Source organism: Corapipo altera, unplaced genomic scaffold (genome assembly GCF_003945725.1).
Source record: "Corapipo altera isolate COAL_440 unplaced genomic scaffold, ASM394572v1 0, whole genome shotgun sequence".
NCBI lineage: Eukaryota > Metazoa > Chordata > Aves > Passeriformes > Pipridae > Corapipo > Corapipo altera.
The window spans coordinates 82,273,403-82,294,609 of record NW_020884872.1 but is presented as its reverse complement, the minus strand read 5'-3'; the positions used below and the strand labels follow the sequence as shown (position 1 = coordinate 82,294,609).

Below are 21,207 nucleotides of genomic sequence, written 5' to 3'. Positions count from 1 at the left end.
CAAATCTTTTATTATTCATATCTGAACTCTAGACAAAATCTAGTCTTTTATGGTTCTAGTAATCACCTAAATTCCTAGCATTCAATACATTCTAGAAACAACAAGAAAAGAAACAACAATAAGTCTTTAGAGCTCTGGAGACTTAAGGGGAAGAAATTAATATTTTTGGAGTAATTCTCCTCATCCAGCACCCTAATATATCTAGATTTTGTTGAAAGGGGAGAGCAAGGGTAGTATATGAAATTATTACTCATTAATATCCTAAGGAAAACAGTACCTTTGTCATATATTCTGTTAAGAAATATTTTTATATTATGACACTCTTCCCCACTGTTGTAACCAGTCTAAAGTATTCCCACAGTTCAGCTGTGAATAGTATTTCACTCAAACCCTTTCCGTTTACTGTGCCAGTTAATTTTTCCCAGCACAGTTGCCTGCAGAGATGACCCTTGGTTTCAAACATTGCTCCCAAATGCAAACACAGCTGGATGTCAAAAGAAATCAGCCCAAAATAGCATAGAACACATATTTGAAACCTCAATACACTTTTACTTGCATTTCGATGCCAGTCTCCACATCAGACCCAACAACATTTTAAGAAAACAGCAATACTGAATGACAGAATCATATTTCACTCACGGTAGGATATCCTGGGCTTTTTTCCCCTTTAAATATACTGTCTAACCTTTTGTATGAAGGATCTACTAAACCATTAAAAATATTTTCCAAGGGATGGGACTATTGTTTAGTTCAAGAACTGAACAATTCAGCTTCTCTTCATTTATTTCTTTGGGTAATTAACTTCACCAAAGTCATTGAGCTAACTTGTTTCATTCTATTTCGGTTTAATGGGAAAATTTCTACTGATTTTTCTGTCTTTTGTATCTGTACCTAAACTCTAACCTAAGTTCTTTCAAGCCAGAAGCTAAAAGATGAGACTGCATAGTGAGTTAGATTGAATTGATATCTCTTCAGAGAGCGATCTTACAGTCTTAAAGGTCAAAAAAGCATTGGTAGGTCCCAGAAAAGCTTATATTTAATCTTGGAATTGTACTCAGAACAGAGGATGAAATACAGGAATATAATAAGCAAGTCTGGGTTCTGTGGTCCACTGTGTGCGTTCAATTCTTCTGCCTTATTCCCAAGAGTAAACTAAGAAAACCCCAGCCTCTTTTTTGCTTGCTTGTTTGTTTGTTTTACTGTACGAATATATTAGCCCCTTCCAGTTTACCTCCTGCCACTGGACTTCCTTGATGGCTGACATTGCAGCCTTACAAGTCTTTCTTTGACATTTTTTTAGAGTTAGGGACACACAAAGAGTTCTCCTGAATCATCAGCACCACCTCCATGACATGATGGGCAGACACAGAATATGTTTTCTGGGCTGGAGCTCTCTTTGCTTTACTGATGTCCCCATTGCTCTGCCGTGTTCTCCCAGAACATGATGCTTGGCATCATTCTGTTTTCAGGCATAAGTGTAGTCATGGCCTATTTATTCCTGCTTTCTCATGAAGTGATGATTCTCTCCCTTCACTGTGAAAAAAATGAGGTTCCTTAATCTTCTGCCATGAGAACGAGGTCTCTCTAGTTTCAATCAATTTATTAGCCCTAATCCCATATGGTCAAAAGTAATTGCATCTTCTCAGATGCTCAGATGAGCTCTCAGCAAGTGCTTTTAAACGTGTTAAACCCTACTTTTTCTGGAGGCACTTCTCCAAGTGATGCACCCTTGGATGCCCTCTCTCTGTTTGTGTGGTACTGTCACACCAGCAATTCACTGTTCCTGTTGCATCGTTTGCCTTATGTAATGACAGAAAAAGTTCTGATTAGTTCAGCTCTTTGAAGCATCCAGGCTTTCTTTCTGTGAGATATTATGCTTTTACTCTGAAAAAAAGATGTCTTCCAACTCTGAGCTACTATTATATCCATTCTATTGTATTTTGTATTTTGCTTAATAATGATCATTTCAAGGAGGGCTCCTGTCTAAACTGTGATGAACTCTACTGCTACTCTTCTTTCAGATGAACAATTTCACTTTCATGGACAACTAATTGCCCTTTACAGAACTAATTGTTATTTACACTTTCACCTGTTCTCTAATTTCTTTATGATTTCTACCTTATCCAGCTAATATTCCTATTGTACTGAATCAAAGGATTCATCAAATCTCCAGAGATGGTCTTTTTTTGGTGTTGTTTAGAAAAGGAAAAGAATCTAGCAGGCTAACCTGATGCAATCTTCTTTTAGCAATATTTAATCCATGTTACCACCATGCCTTATTTTTGTTCTTTATCCAAGATTTGGTCAATACCTTCTGCATATTAGAGTCAAGAGATCATCTGGCCAAACTTCTGCTGTATTTTCAGCTCTGCCATAGGAACATGGAAAGGGGTAGATAAGAAATAGAAGTCTATGAAGTTTTGATCCCTTCTATTTGTCCTTCATTTTCATCCTATTTAGAATCACAGTAGTGGCAGTAAAAGGGAGACTATGACGGTACAGTCTTCAAGATTTTCCCTCTTTCTAGAGCATATTTTTTTAATCAGTAAGCCATAAGCAAATGTTGAAATGCATTCTGAAATAAAGAAATCTTTAAGCAAATCTTTAAGCTTGTTACTTTCAAAGTAAATCTGTACATGGTAAAAAAACATAGGGCTGACAATTTTCCAAACAGATTAATTTCTCAACTTTTCTCATTAATTATGTCCAACTTTCATTAGATGAGCAGGTAAACGTGAAGAAGTTCTTGCTACTTCTGGATTCTACATTCTACATTCTACATTCTAGTTTTTGGAGTTATAAACTTCTTATTACTTATTTTATAGTTATTTTATAGTTATTTTTATTTTCCTTTTAATCTGTATTTCTATGGTATGAAAAGATCTGTAAAAAGCATTTTATTGAAGAGTAGACTATGATTTAGGTAAACAGATACTAAGCTATTAATAGTTCACAAATTTACTCCATGCCAGAGTGAACATCTTTATTGATCACAAGCATTACAATAGGAATTTGAGTATAAAATATATGAATCAAAGTGTGCTATTGTGCCTTGCAAGCCTTAAATAATAGTAAGATTTTTCAGGAACTATGGGGCTTTTTAATGATTAAGCATCAAAATGAACGGCTTAGCTTTGTATAGCTTTCAGTGTGTATAAAATGTATGCAAACATACAAAAACAAGGAAAATTTTTGTAAAAACATACATTGAAAATAAGTCTAGAAAGCCAGGGAATGATATTTTACCTGTGATACACCATGCTGGTGAGAGACTCCTGTTTAAATAGTCACATCTCAGTGTAAAAAAGAGCTTATTTTTCTACTACCCTAAGAAGGCCTCACTGAATTTCTGGTCTTCATTTCTATTCCAGACACATAGTTTTAGAATTTTTGAGATGTCTGAATGTTGTTTGATTTGCATCCAACTTGCTGACACAGACCCAGTTTTGTTGCAGATCAAATAATCTAGCTTTTTGGAGGCGAGTGATTAAGAATTCTTATTGATGATTTATACAGTCCTGAATAAACTAATTTTATTTGGCTTGTCATAACCAGCTTTAATTTTCTGTTCTGCTAGTAAAAAGCTTAGTGGTTTGTTTATTGTACTGCTGTAATGTCAACAACCTAATCTACTTTAAAGAGCAAAGTCAATATTGTATTTCATTAAAACAAATGTGAAGTTTAATTATATGTTTCAGTTAACCTTGGATTTGTGTTAGCTTTTATTCTTTTCCATAAGTAAATCTTCATTCAAAGCCTTTATGTCCTTCTTCTGTCCACATTGAAGAGCTCACAAGGAGTACCTCTTGCAGGGCTGTTTGTGGATGTAGTAGCTGTCATAGGACTAATAACCATTTTAGTAGATAAAAAGATGTATATGACATTGACCCGTTACCCTGGCTGAAGCCAGGGTTACAAACTAGTTCTTGTTCTCGATCTCTGAAACATTATGTGTTGAGTATCTGGTGTGATTTGGGAAGCCATAGGCTACCCTTGACACACACATGGGATTAATTGGGATGGCACAGGACCTACAGGGAGGCCCATATGATAGCTGAAGGCTGGCTATGCTACATGTAGGCAAACAAATCAAATTCTCCCCTGCAAAATGGAGCATCTCACTCTAATCTGAAAGCCACATTAAATGAGTAAATAATTATTTGAATATTTATCTCAGGATGAAATAATCACATATGTCCTTCCAAATCTGTCCTATCAAATGGTGGCCTCCAGGTTAATGAATCTATCTGTAATGAGGGATGAGATATATACTTTCCAGGTTCTGCTCTCTTGTTATTTGAACCTGGAGTGGAATTTAATCCTTCAACAGATGCATAACAGGAATGTCAGAAGCAAGACCCGTGTTCTTGTTCCTGACCTGAGTTCTTATTAGTGCAACTATAGAATGTTCAGTGGAGTGGAGTACAGAGAGAAACAGTTTACTTTTTGTGGAATGCAAACCTGAATATCTATAGTTAGGCTTTTTTGTTTCTTTTACAAATAATTTAAATTAGTTTCTGTCACCATAATTTAATAATTTAAAATAAATTAAATATAATTAATAAATAATTAATAATTAATAATTAAATATAAATTTAATAATTTATAATTTAAAAAGGGAATGGTAAAGTAGCATTTTGTTCTTGTAAATTCACCTTGATCTATAATTTAGATCTAAGCACTTCAAAAATTTGATTTTTTGGAAACCAGTTACTTCCATCTCAAATTAAAAATCTTCAAAAGTATATAGACTTTCAGTTGCAAGTCCAAAAAACTTATAGAAAATTTCAAAAATTTTACAAGTTTAACATTATCTTAATTCTTAAGTAATGCTGAGGACAGAATTTTCCTAAGCACAGATTACACTGATTCAGAAAGGACTTGATAGGAAACTTCACATACTATAAAGTAGGAGAGGTTCAGAAAGGGTGGTAAAACATTTAACAGCACTCTTCCTTTACTTCCAAGTTTTTACTTCTTCACAGTTTCTGAGGTACTGCTATCAAGCATGCTGTCAAAATAATCACTTAAGCTTTTGTCAGTTCAAATTATCTTTCCACCATCAAACTCTTATTGCCAGTAAGATATTGATTCAAGACAAATTTCTCCTGCCCAATTAAGATGATTCTCCTGGAGGAACATAAACTGATCAATAACGTCTATGTATAGCTCCTCCAGCCTCATACAGACCCTGAGACTCATTTAATCTATGAATGCATACAAACAACATATTAGCTATTCTCTTAAATTAGTTTTGGTGACAGTCATGTATTCATTTTTACAGTAAAAGAAACTCCCTCACCTCCAAAAGGAGGGTTTTCAGTCTAACGGGACAAGAATAACCTAACCAAGCATCACCCCTGCGGTCTACATAAGGTCTCTTTGAAGCAACAAGAATTGACCTATGCAGGTTGGAGGATATTTCACTAAACTGGCTAACAAAAATGAACGAGAAAAATCACAATGGACACCTAACAGCTAGGAAAAAAAATTCCCTGGTTCCATTGGTGATAACTTTATGCTCTATAGCATGAGAGTTGATTATCCCTATCATAATGGCAACACACATAATGGCAAATGTTATTAGTGGTCATAAAGTTATCCAACTCTAGAATTTCTGCCACAGTATTTAAATCAAATACCTCCTTCAACGATAAAACACAAATTGCTGGAAACGGATTGCATACAGATGTATATATCTTTTTTTTCTTTCTAAACTCACTTTCAATTTAATTTAACCGTGATTTTCCCTATGCACCATGTCCTTCATAATTTTCACAGTAAACCCCCTACTTTCTTCTTATCCAACTGAGAAATTCCAACCTTTGGGACTCATCTATTTATGTTCTTTCTATTGTTATTTATTTTACCCCATGGTGAGTTTTATAATTTCACGTGTGTTTTTCCTAATGTTGTGTGACCACTTTTGGATTAAGAACTACAGAAGTGTACTATTACTTAAGGCCTTTGAGTGTAACTGGTTTTTTTTTGGCTTTAGAGATTTTAATCTGTTTTAGCACACTTGTCAAGTTATTCACAATAATCTCAGGTTATTTTCTTCAGAAAATTCCATATGAATAAAATACACATCTGAAAAACTTTGACTATTTTGTCCATTATTACAGGTCATAATCCCTTGGTGTTTTTATACTAAAATAAAAAAAATAACATTTAACCATCAGGAGGTTGAGTTTGTTTTAAATAATTTACACTAGTATTTTTCCCTGTCTGTTGATTCAAAGGACTGAAAGGATACCACACAGATGACTATTTTTTACTTTTAATTTGTGGTACTTTTGATTATTCTGTGGTGGTTAATGGTGCTGATAATAATATAGGCCAAAACACTGATCTTTCCATGCTATGAAATGAAGATCATTACTTCATGAGTAGTGTGTTCACAAGTGGAAAGAAAATTTCACTTCAGGTAATAAAAGTTGCCACAGACAGTGAGCCAAAATTTTGATTATGTGACTCAGTGCAGGTCCTCCAAGATCAGTGTTGCACTGCTCTTAAGTCTAATAGAGAATAGGTCCTGGTAAGTCCTCTGATGAATGCAGAGAAAAAGGTGGATAGAATTCAAAGCATTGCATTTAATCAATAAGATGTCAGAGGTCAATATGCTTGTTGATGTGTCCTCTCTTGGGGTTATCATGATCATGTATTTTCTGGAATAACTTTGTCTTTCGCAAAGGTTTGCAGACTAGATCACTGTTAAGAAGTCACAAATGCTGGATGAAATCACAAAATGGAATAAGTTTGCAAGTGGAAAACACCTTATATGTGACATTATGCAGAATAAAAGGTAGGTCCCACTAAATTTCTGGGTTTGAGCATTCCTCCCTGACTTCTGGAGGTCTGGAATTTTTTCTAGTTCTTCAGTTCAAGTGTTAGCTGTTGGAACCAGCTCCTTTGGCCCAATGTCCCAAGAGATTGGACAATTATTCAGGTATCAGTATTATGACTTCCTTTTTGAATTTTAAGATAAGTGGCTAAATGTAATGCAATTAAAACAAAAATCTGTACAGGTTTTCATGACAGTGATTCTGGTTTCCTGGATTTATTGAGAAAATAAAAGGCACTGTTTGTAGTTTGAGGTGCCATGGCTGATCCATATGAACGAGAAAACAAAGCATTTCTAAAATGTGTATGCTGAAAAGTGAGTCTGCAGAGAATAGAACAGCACTGCAGGGTGCCCTGCCTACTTTGTCTTATTGATGTTATGTCAGATATGGTCAGAAGACAAGGAAAAGGATCATTTTTCTAACCACTACCACTGTAGACTCACTGTGGAAGATAAAAGCTAAAATATGATCTTTCTGGCTCAGGAATCAATAACAGCAATAAAGCATTTACAGGTCATACACTTCCCCTGATCACACCTGTATCATTCAATTGTGAGAAAAATTCAACCTTCATTTATATCTGAGGAAGACGGCTGGTCTGCTGCTACTGTTTCACTGAAATAACTGGAATTCAAGAGCATTATACTAATTTATCTCATGGAGTACAAATCCCTCATCTTTCATGGGAAGGCTCAAAGGCTGAGTTGAGGCATTCTCCCAGTAGAGTTGCACAGGATTCGACTGGATAACATATTCTTTTTAAACCTTGTTGTAAACTATTGTGTGATGTTGCACTGTTCTTTCATGTTCAGTGCTTTTCCCAGCATATGCTTACATCTTGCACAGGGTCTCCTATGTAAATCCCTCACTGATCTCACAGACCTGGTCAAAGGCCACTGGCGCTTTGAAGATACTGAAGAAAAGGTGCTGGAGAAGTGCATGATATTAATAGATGCTACCATAAGGCTACATCAAAACCTATGTTGAAGAATAGTCTTGGTATTTTGCTGTCTTCTGAGACTTTTGGAGCAGCAGTAGCTCAAAGATTTTGTTCACACAAGTCTGGAATGAAAATTAATGGATAACAAACCTGTCACTCCAAAAGACCCCATTTTATTATAATATCCACACTAGATGAAACTTGGTGTTAGAGAAACTTCAGGAAATCCTCAAATCAATACATATAAGCAGCTGCTGTCCATTCCTGAGCATCAAGGGAAAAGGGATTTACTGAATGTATGTTTCTTTTTCATTGTGTCTTTAAGACCTCTATTCTCTGATAGTGGGGTGAAGAGAATTTCAGAGTTATAATTAGATTAGATTCTGTAGAAGTGAACTTTACCATATGGATTGCAGTTAACTCCTCCTGACAGTTAGAACCAAGTGCAGAGATGAACGATGTCATACCTGTTAAACACAAAAGGTCAGATTCAAACCACAATTTAAGAGCCAGAAATAAGGCTTCCAAGGAGGATTTGGTTGTGTATGCTCCAAATTTCAATCTTGGAAAGCCCATTCAGCTGCCTACTGGCACTAGAAGCTGAATTCTTGTAGGGCTCCTCTTCTAATGTCCCTCTGTATATCCTACCAAATGATCTCAGGTGGGTACATGACTCCATAACCCTTTGCATAAAGCACTCATGGGACAGGCACTGGGCTTTTTCATAAGAAAAAATATTGTGATGCTCCAACCTGGTTTGTCTGGACAAAAGAATTCCAAAGAGAGCAGTAATGTTTTAAATAAAAATTCAACATTTTCTTTGTTAATTAAAACCAAAGCATGGAATGATTCCTTGGCTGATATAAACTGTGATTATTGTGCATAGCAATTTATACTAGATGAGTGTTGCACTCTGGGACTCTTCTATTGATTTGTACATGCAAGAGACATTTTAAACAAATGTGTTCTGTCATTAGACTAATGCTTTTAATAGTAAAAAATAGGTGTTTTTTAAAAATTATTTTTAACTCTGCTCAGCTTGTCTCAAAGGAATTTCTTTTAAAAATCTATAAAGTTTTTATAGCTCTTTAAGATCATAAAATGGCATTTAATTATACATAGTAGGTGTACTTGTTCTACTGGTAAAGCAATGAATTAGAAAATATTTGTGTTCTTTCACATTACTTTTTTCAGTAAACTCACTATTTTAGCATTTTTCTTCCTTTGAATTTTCTCTTTTGTATACATGAATATCTCAATAGATAAGAACGGCAATGTTATTATACTTATACATTTATTTTTATTATTACTAATTACTGGTATTTCTCTTTATCAGTAGGCCTTGCTCTAAACCAGCAACATTTGTTTCAGGAAAAGCACATTGTATGGAAATTCTACTTATTTTTTAAGTGGTAGAGTGATTTCTTTGTCTGTCCCTTTGGTTTCCGCTGAGAAGCAACTCATAATTTAATCACTTTACCTTTATCCTTTCTTTTCCTCTCTCTTTTTCTGTGCATTTTCTTGCCTGTTTGAAAATGCTGATGAATCCAGATTTTTTCCACAGTTTTTCGTGGATTGATGACTGATTCCCAGTGAAGAGTAAGCCTGAGTATGGACATCAAAGTGGTATGAGATGCATCTAAGCTCACTTTTAACATATAAACATTGGTCCATTTAGATTAAACTTGATTCCAAGTTGCTTCTGTTGCTGATTAAGAGATATAGGCACCTCCATAAAATGTCATTTTTATTTCTTACTGAACACACCTTTCATGAGTATTACTCTCTTGGATCACCTGAGCGTGTCTGACATTCTGGTTGATGGCCTTTAGAAAAGATAGATATGCAATCAATAAAAGCTTTCTTCTCTCTAAGTGAGATTAGGATAAAGTGTCACTACAATCTACAAATCTTCACCTTTTTGGCTTAGACATGTCCCACTAATAGTAAAACAAAAGCAAACAAAACTGAAGCATCTACTTTCCTGAGAGATTACCAAAATGCTTATTTAGTCATTTAGACATTTCACCTGAGAAGATATACATGTCTGTACTCTTTTTCACTTATCTGTCAGTAAACTAGGGGTGGAAGTATTGGTAATGATAAATTTATTTTAGTATAAATCCTGGATGTCCCTGAAGAGCATGTTGTTTCATTTTTTGTCTTATTTTTTATTTATCTATTACTGAAATTTCAACCTTTAAGCTTTAGTTCAAAACAGTTAAATTTCCTTTCTCGTGGAGGAGTGACAGGCACTTTTTTATATTTCTTGTTATTGAGAAGAAACAATTCCCTTTTTCATTATGCAAATAGAAGCAGAAATAATTAGGAAGTATGGTAATAATATATGCAAATCCCACCACTAACAGTTTGTGAGATGTTCATATTTTATGTGATAGCAAAGTGCCTTTGACTTTCAAAGCACATAGATACAGTATGTTTTGTAGGGCTAGGAGGAAAAACTCTAGATGATACACTCAATTACCTTCCTAACAAAAATAAAAATAAAGAAAGTTACCTTATGATTCTCTTAAATTTATTTTTTTATATAACAGTGATTAGAACAGATCTTCTGTTCTGGGTCAACTTATTTCCTGGTATTACAGGCTGCCATGTCAAATATTTCTTTTCTGCAAATTGGTGGAGAATGAGCTTTTGCTTTCATGTCTTCTTCTGAAAAGTTCTTCATAAATTCTTCATGCTAAACATTTTCACAATTTTTGGCAAAAATTGGTTCCAGTCCTGAGGACAACTTTCATTTAGCATAAAAAATTATCTGTTTCTTTCATAATTTATTTATACTGGAAAAGCAATCAAAAGTCTTTAAGGCTTCTATTTTTCTATACTAGACAAAGTAAGCTGTTTTTATCTTGCAGTTAGCTTGTTTCTGAAAGTCTCGACTTTTCTTCCAGTCCTTGAATATGCAGGGATGAAAATTTTGTCCAGAATCCCAGCAGGTGCTTTTTTAATGTCTTGTTGATTTGCTGTAGCAGTTTCTGGAAATATTGATCTAACATAACTAGTATTCATTAACATCTGTTTATAATGACATATGTGGTTGAACCTTACCTTTAACTGCACAAAGTTCATTTTTGTGACTCTTACAAGACCCTTAAAACAGAGTAGCAATCCCTTGGTGCCAAGCTCTAGATGAATATCTTTCTCATGTGTATCTTATGAGAGCTGTCCAGAGACTGAGATTTCCGCAGGGGGGTCTAAGTCCATGGCCATGTGGGGTCTCTTTTTTACCTTGGTGCATAGAATGCTTAATTAAGTAGGTGTCCAAAGATCAGAGATTCAGTAAGACACACTGAAGAATCAGAAAATGTATTATGGAAATGATAGCTTGACAGATGCTGCTTCCATGTGAATCTCTCGTATGTAGGCCTGAAACATAGGGAGCAAAAAGGTGGTCTAGAGTTACCCTCTCCAATTTTCCCTCCATCCTTGTGTGAAGTGGAGTGAGAGAATAAATAAAAATCATGCTCACTCTGTTCACACCCTCAAAACCTATCAGGATTTGTCTCCTTATCACCATTGCTTTTTCTGAGCATACATCATTCATATAATTTTTTTGTCAAATCCTGAGTCTCTGAAGGATTAGTGTTCACTTTAAAAAAACTAATATGAACTCAAATTTACATTTCCCATTTCACTCTTCCTTTCTAAGTACAGTGTAATTCAGACCTATTTGACTGATATAAATTGCATTTTAGAACTAGCTGGTTAATTATGCTAGAGACAGACATTTCAAAAAAGAAAATAAGATGGAGGAAAAGTAACAGATTTGACTCATTAGAATGTAGTCCCTATGTTACAAAGAAGCTGTAACTTTTAAGCAATCTTTAAGAATAAAGTCAGTCCTTCAGGTGTAACTTAGTTTAACATCAAATAAAGCAGAATGAAATAACATTTCTTCAGGTTTGGTGAAATGAAAAATTGAGGCAAGGAAATATTATGTACAGTTGAGTCAAAAAATGTTTTTCAGAATCTTCAGCTACAATACTTAACCAAAATAAATGAAAATTTATTAATTTTGCTATTAGGTGAACCTGAAATGCTTTGCTTTCAGTGGAATTTTTAAACTCTTTGTCTAACCTCTTTTTTTTTTTTATTTCACTTGCTGTTTGTAGAAGTATTTTTCTGGATTAAGGTCTAAAGAATTCACATGACCATGAAGCAGTGCTTCCTCTTTATCTTCTTCTGGGGTGAGAAGCAGATCACAGCATCCAAGTAAGGTTCATCTTGCCTTGGCTAATAGCTTTTACCGCATCTTCTGATGGACATGAGATAATATGTTCAAGCAGTACATGTAACCTAACTCTCATGCTTGCAGCTAAAGAGAAGACTTTCAAGCTAACAGTGCCCCTTACTGAATCTGTGATCTTAGGGCATTTACATAACTGCGTATTTCAAGTGGTTTGTATCTAAAAGGATGAGTGCTAGTTACTATCACTGAGGTCTTGTTATGATTACAAATGAGATTTCTACATTCCCAAAAGGAGTTTAACTGCTTACTCTGGTTGATTTCAAGGGAAGCCCAGGATTTAATTTCTGTAGACAGTTCTTAAAATTCTGTCCCGCTTAATTAATGTCTGTTCAGGGCTTTGAACATGTTAAAAGTGTGTATAAATGTGAAGTATTCTTGCTGTTCATTGAAATATCCATGTGGCAGGTTGAAATGAACTTTTGTGAACCATTAACAAAGTCTTATGAAGAAGTGATTAGATGCTTGGAGGTGAAGCATTTTTCACAAACAATTTACACACTGAAACAGAAATAGAAATCACAAAATATGCAGACAGTGACAAATAGTTCAAGCAGCTACAATTGTTTAGGTAGTGCTTAGGTGACATGGATTAGAAAAGTGGTCTTTTGGGCTTAATGAAATTCAGTTTATGTAAAAAAAATCAGAGAAGAAAAATTTGAATTCCTAATTTCCTCTATAGAGATTAAACAATGGTTTAGCACATATGAATTTTCCTCATAAGTGCTGAATCACCCTAATTTCCCAAGTGTATCAGTAGAAGGTGGTGGGTGTTCAGCATTGTTGAAAAATCAGGTCACCTTTGTAAAATATTGTGGGATGCAATTTCAAAAGATCTCAACATGAAGTTGTGAAAGCACAAAGAGGGTGAAAGCATACAGAGGTTGGAAGCAAGGACAGGTAGACTGGATGGATACAAAAACCTTATCCAGTTATGCAATTAATAACTTAGGAAAGCTAAAGAATTATGTCTAGCTTGGAATGTCAAAGACAAGAAGAGCTTCTATAAGTACATAGCTGACAAAAGGAAGACTAGGGAAAATGTGGTCCCATTGCTTAACTAGAGAGGGGACCTGGTTAGACAGGATATGATTGAATACCTTTCTTGTCTTGGTTTTCACCAGCAAGACCACACTTCAGGAATCCCAGGTCCTAAAGACCAGTTCCAGGCTAGAGCAAGGAAATAGCTTAGTGGAAAAGAACCAGGCCACAGAATACTTAGTAACTTGAATATGCATAAATTCATGGACCCTAATAGGATGTACCCAAAAGCACTGAGGGAGCTGGCAGATGTCACTGCAAAGCCAGTCTTGGTAACCTTTGATAAACTGTGATGATGGGGAGAAGTGCCTGAAGTCTAGAGGAAAATAAGTATCACTGTTACCTTCAAAAAGGAAGACCCAGGGAACTATAGGAACTATAGGTCAGCATCACCTCAGTCATTGGTAAGGTGAAGGCTGGAAAACCATTTCCAGGCACAAGAAGGACAAGAAATTCATCAGGAATGGTCAGTATTCCTTCACCAAGAGGAAGTCATGCTTGACCAACTCGATAAACCTGTATGATAAAATGACTGGCCTGGCAGATGAGGGGAGGGTAGTGGGCATTATCTACCTGGACTTTAGTAAGGGCTTGATACTATGTCTCGTAAGATCCTCATAGACTAAATGTTCATGTAGGGGCAGTCTATCCTCAGCAAGTTTGCTGATGACAAAAACCTAGGAGGAGTGGCCATCCAGATAGACCACAGGAGACTGGAGAAATGGGCTGACAGGAATCTCAGGAAGTCCAACAAGGAAACATGCAAAATCTAACTCTTGCAGAGGACCAAGCCCACTCATCAACGTATACTAGAGGTCACCTACCTGAAAAGCAACTTGGAAAAATATCCTGGTGGACACCAAGTTGAACATGAGCCAGCACTGGGTCCTTGCTACAAAGAAGGCAAATAGAATCCTGGGCTACACTAGGCAAAGTATTACCACTAGATCAGTGGAGGTGATCCCTCCTCTCCACTAAGCACTGTTGAGACCAGCGCATCTGTGGTGTTTCCCAGTCAAAAGAGACTTGGACATACTGGAAAGAGTCCAGTGTAGGGGCATCAAGACGATTGAGGGACTGGAGCAACTCTCTTTCCTTCTATGAGGAAAGGCTGAGAGAGCTGGGACTGTTCAGCCTAGAGAAGAGAAGGTAATTCCAATATTTATTATTTTATCATAATTTTATTTATTTATTTATTTAAGTTCAAAAGAGTTGCATCGTCTTCCTGAGTGGTTTTGTGTGGAGTAGGTTTCATTGCTTTGGTTGGTTGATTGGTTGGTTTTTTGTTTGTTTTTTAATAAAAGCGTAATGGCATAATGGATTTAACCACTGAGTTGGGTTGGGTTTTTTTTTGTTTTTTGGGGGTTTTTTACCTCTTTACTTATAAGGGTCTTTTGAGCCATATTTTTAAAATCTGAATCTAGATAAGATGTCCACAGTTCCTCTTAATTTTGGAATACATAGCTTCTTCTGAGAACCTTAAGAAAGAGAAATATCAGCTAATTGACCATTTTTGAAATGATAGAATAATATTCAATTAGGATTATTTCAGCAGCTGTTAGATGTCAGTATTGTTCCATGGAAGTACAATTGGAAGGAGATTTCTACAGCTATAAGCAAGATAGCTCTTCAACTGTGAAGTTTGGAAGAGCTAGCTGTTGGTGTTCAACACCTCATCTATTAACAAGAGACTTTAAATTACATACTCAGTGGAGCAGTAATCATTAGAGCAGACTCAAGATGCACAATAGAGATTTAATTTCAGTGGAACTGTTCCTAATGAAATTCTGTATGTTGCAGACTATTTGAATTACAATTTTGGATGGACCAAAAAAAGGTATGTGGAAAAAAGTGGTGCTGTCTAAAAATAATCATTAAGATCGATTTCAAAAATTAAAACCAGATAGGATACGTGGGTTGGGTAGACTGACTTTTTTTTCAATACATAATGTATTTAACCTTTCTGTTTCTTTCATGTGTTTGGTTTTCTACTGTATGTATAATGAAATATCTTATTTTTTTTTCCTAAGCTTTGAACAGTGCTGTATAATACCTTGAGGAGTTCTCCAAGGTTATTAAATCCATTGCTTTGCTGCAAGTTACTAAAGGCCAGACTAACTCTTTCCTCTGTTTGGAAAGCGCTATAATATTTCTGGTCTTCAACAATGAATAATATGATTAGTACCTTAGGGAATACAAACAAAAACATTTGCAAAGTACATTTTCCAATATTTAAAAGTGTAAGCCAATTCTCAAAACAAAAGTTGAATGTTTTTGAACACTGTCTAATAACATTAACCTAAAATCACTTGGTTTAATTGCCCTGTTAAGCAGTTTATTGCATTACTTATGGGATAATAGAATGAGTTCAAAGTGGGTTCATTGCATTATCTTATAAACAATGTAACACATCATTAAGCAAGATGATAGTAATCAATGTATTTTATAAGAAACAATTATGAAGGCTCCTGTAAAATCTCTAATGTAAGTAGGAGAAAGACCTCACTGTGACAAGGGAAAAAAGGCCTCTGTGAGGATAAATAGACAAAGCAAAGTCAAACTATAATTCCCCATAATCAAATTAGAAGCAAAGTTCTCCAAAACTTAGATTTCCTCTAGTCTGATATGCTGCCCTAAGTCTTCACCCAGAAGTACACAGAAATTTCTTTCTTGGCTTACAGATAATATTTCTAACAGGTATCTTGTCAGTTTTCTTCTTACTGAATTTAGCACACGTGTGACAATCTTCAAAGCCTCTACCTTACAAACTTGTGATGATCTACTTTGACTTGTGTGTCCAGAGGGAATGCAAATAGAAATGTTCAGGACAGCCCAAAGAGAGAGGACAGCTGATCCAATCTACTCTGGAAGAAATAATTTCATGTTGTCTGAGGGAGCTGACAGTGCAGAGAGAAATATTGGTTCAGTATCACCTTAGTGACCCTCTACCTGGTCTATCTGCCCTTTTTTGTAATGACATCTTCACACTTGTTTCACTACAACCTTGGGAATTTATACACCTATTGTATGAATGAAGGGATTAATTTTGTTCTCCACCCCTTCAGAAATGAGAACAAACAAAAATACTGGAAAATTCCTCCAGAGATCAGAGTCAAAGCGAGCGTGGTTCAGTGATCCTAAATTATCTGCAAAGCGTTTTGTTGCTGAGCTCCAGAGTCTGAAGGTGATGCGGGGAGGGAGCCTAGGAGATGTCAGACCCCCTGACCAAATGCCTGTCCTACATCAGAAACATTTCATGCTCTGCCTTTACTATTGCTGCTACAATACTGACCATCTCACTCACAGCATGTGCACTGGCATTTCCATGTGCACATGAGGGAGTTTCAATTAATCAAAGCAATTTTCAGAGTGGGGAACTAGTGGAGAAGTGATTAGCTTCATATGTCTGCCTCTTTCCTGGTTTGCAACTCAACTGAGCTGTGCAGAGCTCAGGGTCTAACTTTGGTAAAGAGCATTTTACTCTGGTAAAGGTGAGATCCTCACTTGAAGAAACGTTGACGTAACTTGACTTGCAGTGAAAATATAGTTTAGTTTCCTCCCAGTAAACTAAACATTTATTCTCTTAGAAATTTTGGACATATTTCAATAAGTGAAAATAAAACTCCCCTGTAATACAAGAGTTGTTTGGAGTTTTTTTGGTGGAAAATTCTTAGGTGTGAGGAACAAGCTCCAATCAAAAAGATTTGAACAGAAATAATGGCAGTGGTATTTATCTGAATGAGAAACAAAATCTCTCTATATCATCGATGTTTTCCAGAAAAAATCTTCTCACGTGATGAGCGCTGCACAGTTGTGTTCACCAAAGCCATGGTTTATTAGCTATAAATGTTTGTGAAAGTGTGAGGAAACCTATTGGTTTCACATGTACTACTTGTAAGACCATCAGATAACAGCCTTTATTTAGTACTTCAATAAAGTAACTTTAAACAAAATGTCCTGATCTCCTGTGACTAATCTACCCTGCTATGTATCTCCCTCTGAGATTTATCTTTTGACCAGATTTATAGTTTTAGTTAACCTCAGCTTCAAACATCATCTATTCTGATCCTGCAGTAGAGGTAAATAGGATCTCTCCTACTCTCCTGCAATGTCTGTTGGAAGCAATCCCTGACCTTTCTCTGTGATCCTGTTAGGGTTCAAATAGAGCCATGACACTATTTGGAAATTGGTAGTGCAACAAAGATAAATGATGCTACTATTATTTGCATTTCTTCACTGACAGGATTGTCAAGCTCTGGAAAAGGATACACAGGGAAGCAATTAAGTCACCATCCCTAGAGGTATTTAAAAGATGTGTGGATGTGGCACTTAAAGACATGGTTTAGTGATGGACTTGTCACTGTGAGGGTAATAGTTGACTTGATGAGCTTAAAAGTACTTTTCAACCTAAATGATTCTGTGATTCTTTTTTTCCTCTAAAAGTAAAAAAACTTGAGGTCAGTAGATGAACACTTTGAGTCTATTCCATGGCATGAAGAGTTAAATGTCAGGAAAAAGGGATACTTTGCACATACACATATATATATATAGATGATCCATATGTACATGGCAAATCCAACACTTTTGGGATTTATCAGATTCTCAGTGCCTGCGATACATGCAGGATTTGGGTATAGCAGGCAGTCTGATACAGGGTATACCATAGTTTTTCAGATTTATCCATACTGGAAATCCTGATGTTATGTTACCAAAATGTTAACTTCTGAGTTCTAGTATAAGTTCTGAATGAATGCTATCCTGATCTTTAAAAATCTGACTATTTTAAAAGACTCGATGTTAATGGGGTCACTGAACAGGCAAGTATATCTAGCTTGCTTCCGTTTTTATGAGCATTCAGTTTGGAAGCAATCCCTTTGTGAAACAGGAGGCTTAACTCCCTTGTCTTTACCCTCCCCCTCAAACAAATAACTATATTCAGCAGCAAGTCACTGAAACAAGGATCCCCTGACATATTTGCTTTTGAAAGAGTTTGCAGCTTTAACTTTAGTTGCAAACCTCCCTTGAAGAGTCTTCTATGTAATTGATATTAAATTGATAGGGAAGCTTGGCCTCAAAGAAGCTAATAGTGAAGTGCCCTTTACAAAAGTGAGGCAAAGATTTTACTGTCTGTATTAATAGTCAAACCCTCTGTATTGACACTTCTACAACTCAAAAAGTTATGGACTATTACTGCACTATATTTTACAAGTTATTTCGAATGAGCTAGTACTTGCTTGAAAAAAGTAACATTAATCTTTGCTTCTTTGAAATCAGTGATTTGACTTCAGCTTTGCCAATGGGGATTACTCAGGAAAGGTCTGACATGCTTCCAGAGAAACAAAATTCTACTGGCATCAGGTTAAAACGTCACATGAGCCTGAGTAATCCACATAGGTTTTGAAATTGCTCTTCTCTGCTGTTGTCTGGAAGAAAATAATCATAGAAATTCAATACTTTCCCTTTTTATGGGTTTATTTTTATTTTTAGAACAAAATTTCATTATTTGAATTAGGCTTCAATTGTCTGGTTTTAACCCTCATCCTTGGTATGACATTAAATACAGTTTCCAGCATTAAAAAGCTAACACAATAGTATGGTTGTTAGGGCATCTAAAAGTTAAACAATTATAAATAGGCAAAATTGGCAGCAGATTCTACTGTTCCATTTTCATGCAAAACTGTTGAAGGATTTCAGTGCAACTTTTTCTGAGATCATAGTGTTAAGAGTTTCCATATGGGGTTAAAAAAAATTTCCAGCTGTATCTTGTCTCAGACAGTGGCCAGCAGTGGATGCTAAGGAGAACAGTATAAGGATATTAATTCATTAAATTGAAATGTCTGAAGCCATCTTGTCTGTGTGTCAGATAATAAGTCTGTGGAGCTCCTCCTGAGCTGCTTTGTGTTCAGCTTGGAATAGTGATATAAAGAAGTAGTTATTTCAGCTTACCATAACTGAATTGCAGTGCTCAAGAGGAGATGAGTACAAACAGCTTTCAGGTACACTTTAGCGCCAGGAGGGAAAGGTAGTAAACACCTCCATACCTGCCTTTTCAGAACCTCAAACCTTGGTAAACATATAGTGATACTTCCCCAACAGATACCCTGCCAGCTCCACCCTGGGTTGGAGACTGTAGATGGAGCTGCAATCCATAAGTACAAGCTTTTATCAACACAAAAGCCCTGTTTATTCATCATATAATAATTCAACAGGAATATTGGCTTAGGGTCCACCTGAAAACTGAATGCCACAGTTTACCTTTAAAACAAATAGAGCTGTATTGGCCCCAGGGAGGCAAACGGGAAAACTAATTGGAGTAAGACAGTGACAGTAGTTTTCTCATTATTTTTTTGTGAGCAGAAATGGAATTATGCAACATGTCCATGTGCTAAAAAACAGTGAATATTCTTTTCTGAAGGGTATCCTTCATCCAAACTCCACCTTTTCACATTTTAAAGGAGATAAATTTAGTACATTTCTATAATTTGTGCCAGCCAGCACAATGAAAGCCCCTTACAAGCCTTAATGAATTTAGCTTTTTGCATTTCAACATAAAGAGGAGCATAACAGAAGAAAATTAGCATAGTTATGTTAAATGAAGCACCTCAGTGAATGGTGTACTCAGCATTTTAACAGGTAGCAGAGGTGAAAAACTGTGTTTTTCAGCATTTACAGTATCAACAGTCTGGATTTAGTGGACAAAAAAATAGATAAAAAATTATAAAAGTGTAGATTATCTCAAGGGCACTAAACAGAGAAATCTCGCTTGTCCTGTGTATGTTGGTACGTTGGAAAAACTGTGCTTAAAGCTCAAACAGCAAATTGGAAAATTGCTTGATATCTGAAAAAAAAGTAATCATATCATCACTGGGAGAGTGAAACTTCCACAGAAGCCTTTCACAGAACAGTCAGTTACTTTATCCAGTTCAGTGGCTTATGAAAAACTGATACATAAGCTTCATAATAGACTTAATATTTTTGGGGTTGCCTGATCTCACATGGTGCATGCAGAAAGAGTTCAGAGTAGAGGCTTACAGTTCCCAACACTACTCTCATTCACAAAGCCCAAATGAAAAGGGATTTGCATGGAAGCAATAGGCAGGTTAAGAGTAAGGATGAATCTTCTTTTTAACTTGCAAGCAGGGAATGCGGTAATTTGCAGTTTCTAACCATAATCTATGAACTATTCTGCAACAGTCTTGCTAATACAGGCATGTAGGCCTTAAAGTATGGGTCTACAGGTCACCCTAGCATCATGAACAACAAAGTCTTATACCTACAGCATATTTCCTGTACTCTCTAACCCAGATGGGTTGCTGAAATGTTGTATTACTCCTGTGTTTCTTTCCAGCTCCCCCTGCTCACACAGAGAGCTGCAGAAGCTGGGTCACAGGCATTGAGAATGCCAGCTGTGAAACGAAGGAGAAAGAACAGGAACTGCTTCATGCTGTCTGTTTCCCTTAGTTTTGGGTGGTTTTTTAAGTGATTTCACACTGTGGCTGTAACATGTGGAGAGAGATATTTGATTATCTTGACCTTTCACAAGCTTTTATACAATGAATATTTACATACACACAAAGATAAGTACGGGAATGTAGGTAAAGGTATGTATGTAGTTCCATGTATTCATTCACATAGAAAACCACCTAAAAGGGAGATGGAAAGTAACTGTCTTGGCTCACTGCATCAGACACTCCAGTCACAGAAAGTCACTGACACAGATATAAAAACATATGGTCCCTGCTAAATGTTCAGGGCTTTGTTAAGTCCCTGTCACCCAATGACTGGATAATTCATGCACATAAAAAAAAGAATTAGGATAGACAAACATCAAATCCATTGTTTGTGCAGCCTGCTGTCAGTCTTTTCTTGTCTTGTGGTAGCATAGATTTAGAACTTCTGGACAAAAATAAAGTTTTGTTCATGAAAAGGACCATTCTCCTGCATATTCACTCTAAGCTTATCCAATGAGAATTTGAAAGGCTGCTTAGTTTTATCAGCACTAACATGTGCAGCTGTATAAACCTGCATTAGCAGGTTTCTTGTCAGCCCACAACAGCCTCATTTTTAAATGATCCCTACTTCCTCAGGAAGTGCATTTGAAACTAACATACTTA

At 36.0% G+C, this 21,207-nt stretch overlaps 1 long non-coding RNA gene across 1 annotated transcript; it reads left to right on the top strand.

Annotated features, from left to right (window-relative positions):
* Nucleotides 1-455: 455 nt before the first annotated feature.
* LOC113945204 lies at nt 456-21,005 on the top strand. The gene is made up of 5 exons (XR_003526993.1): nt 456-640; nt 6,695-6,805; nt 11,919-12,018; nt 13,177-14,242; nt 20,442-21,005. It is a non-coding gene; the product is annotated as an uncharacterized LOC113945204 (long non-coding RNA).
* Nucleotides 21,006-21,207: the final 202 nt, after the last annotated feature.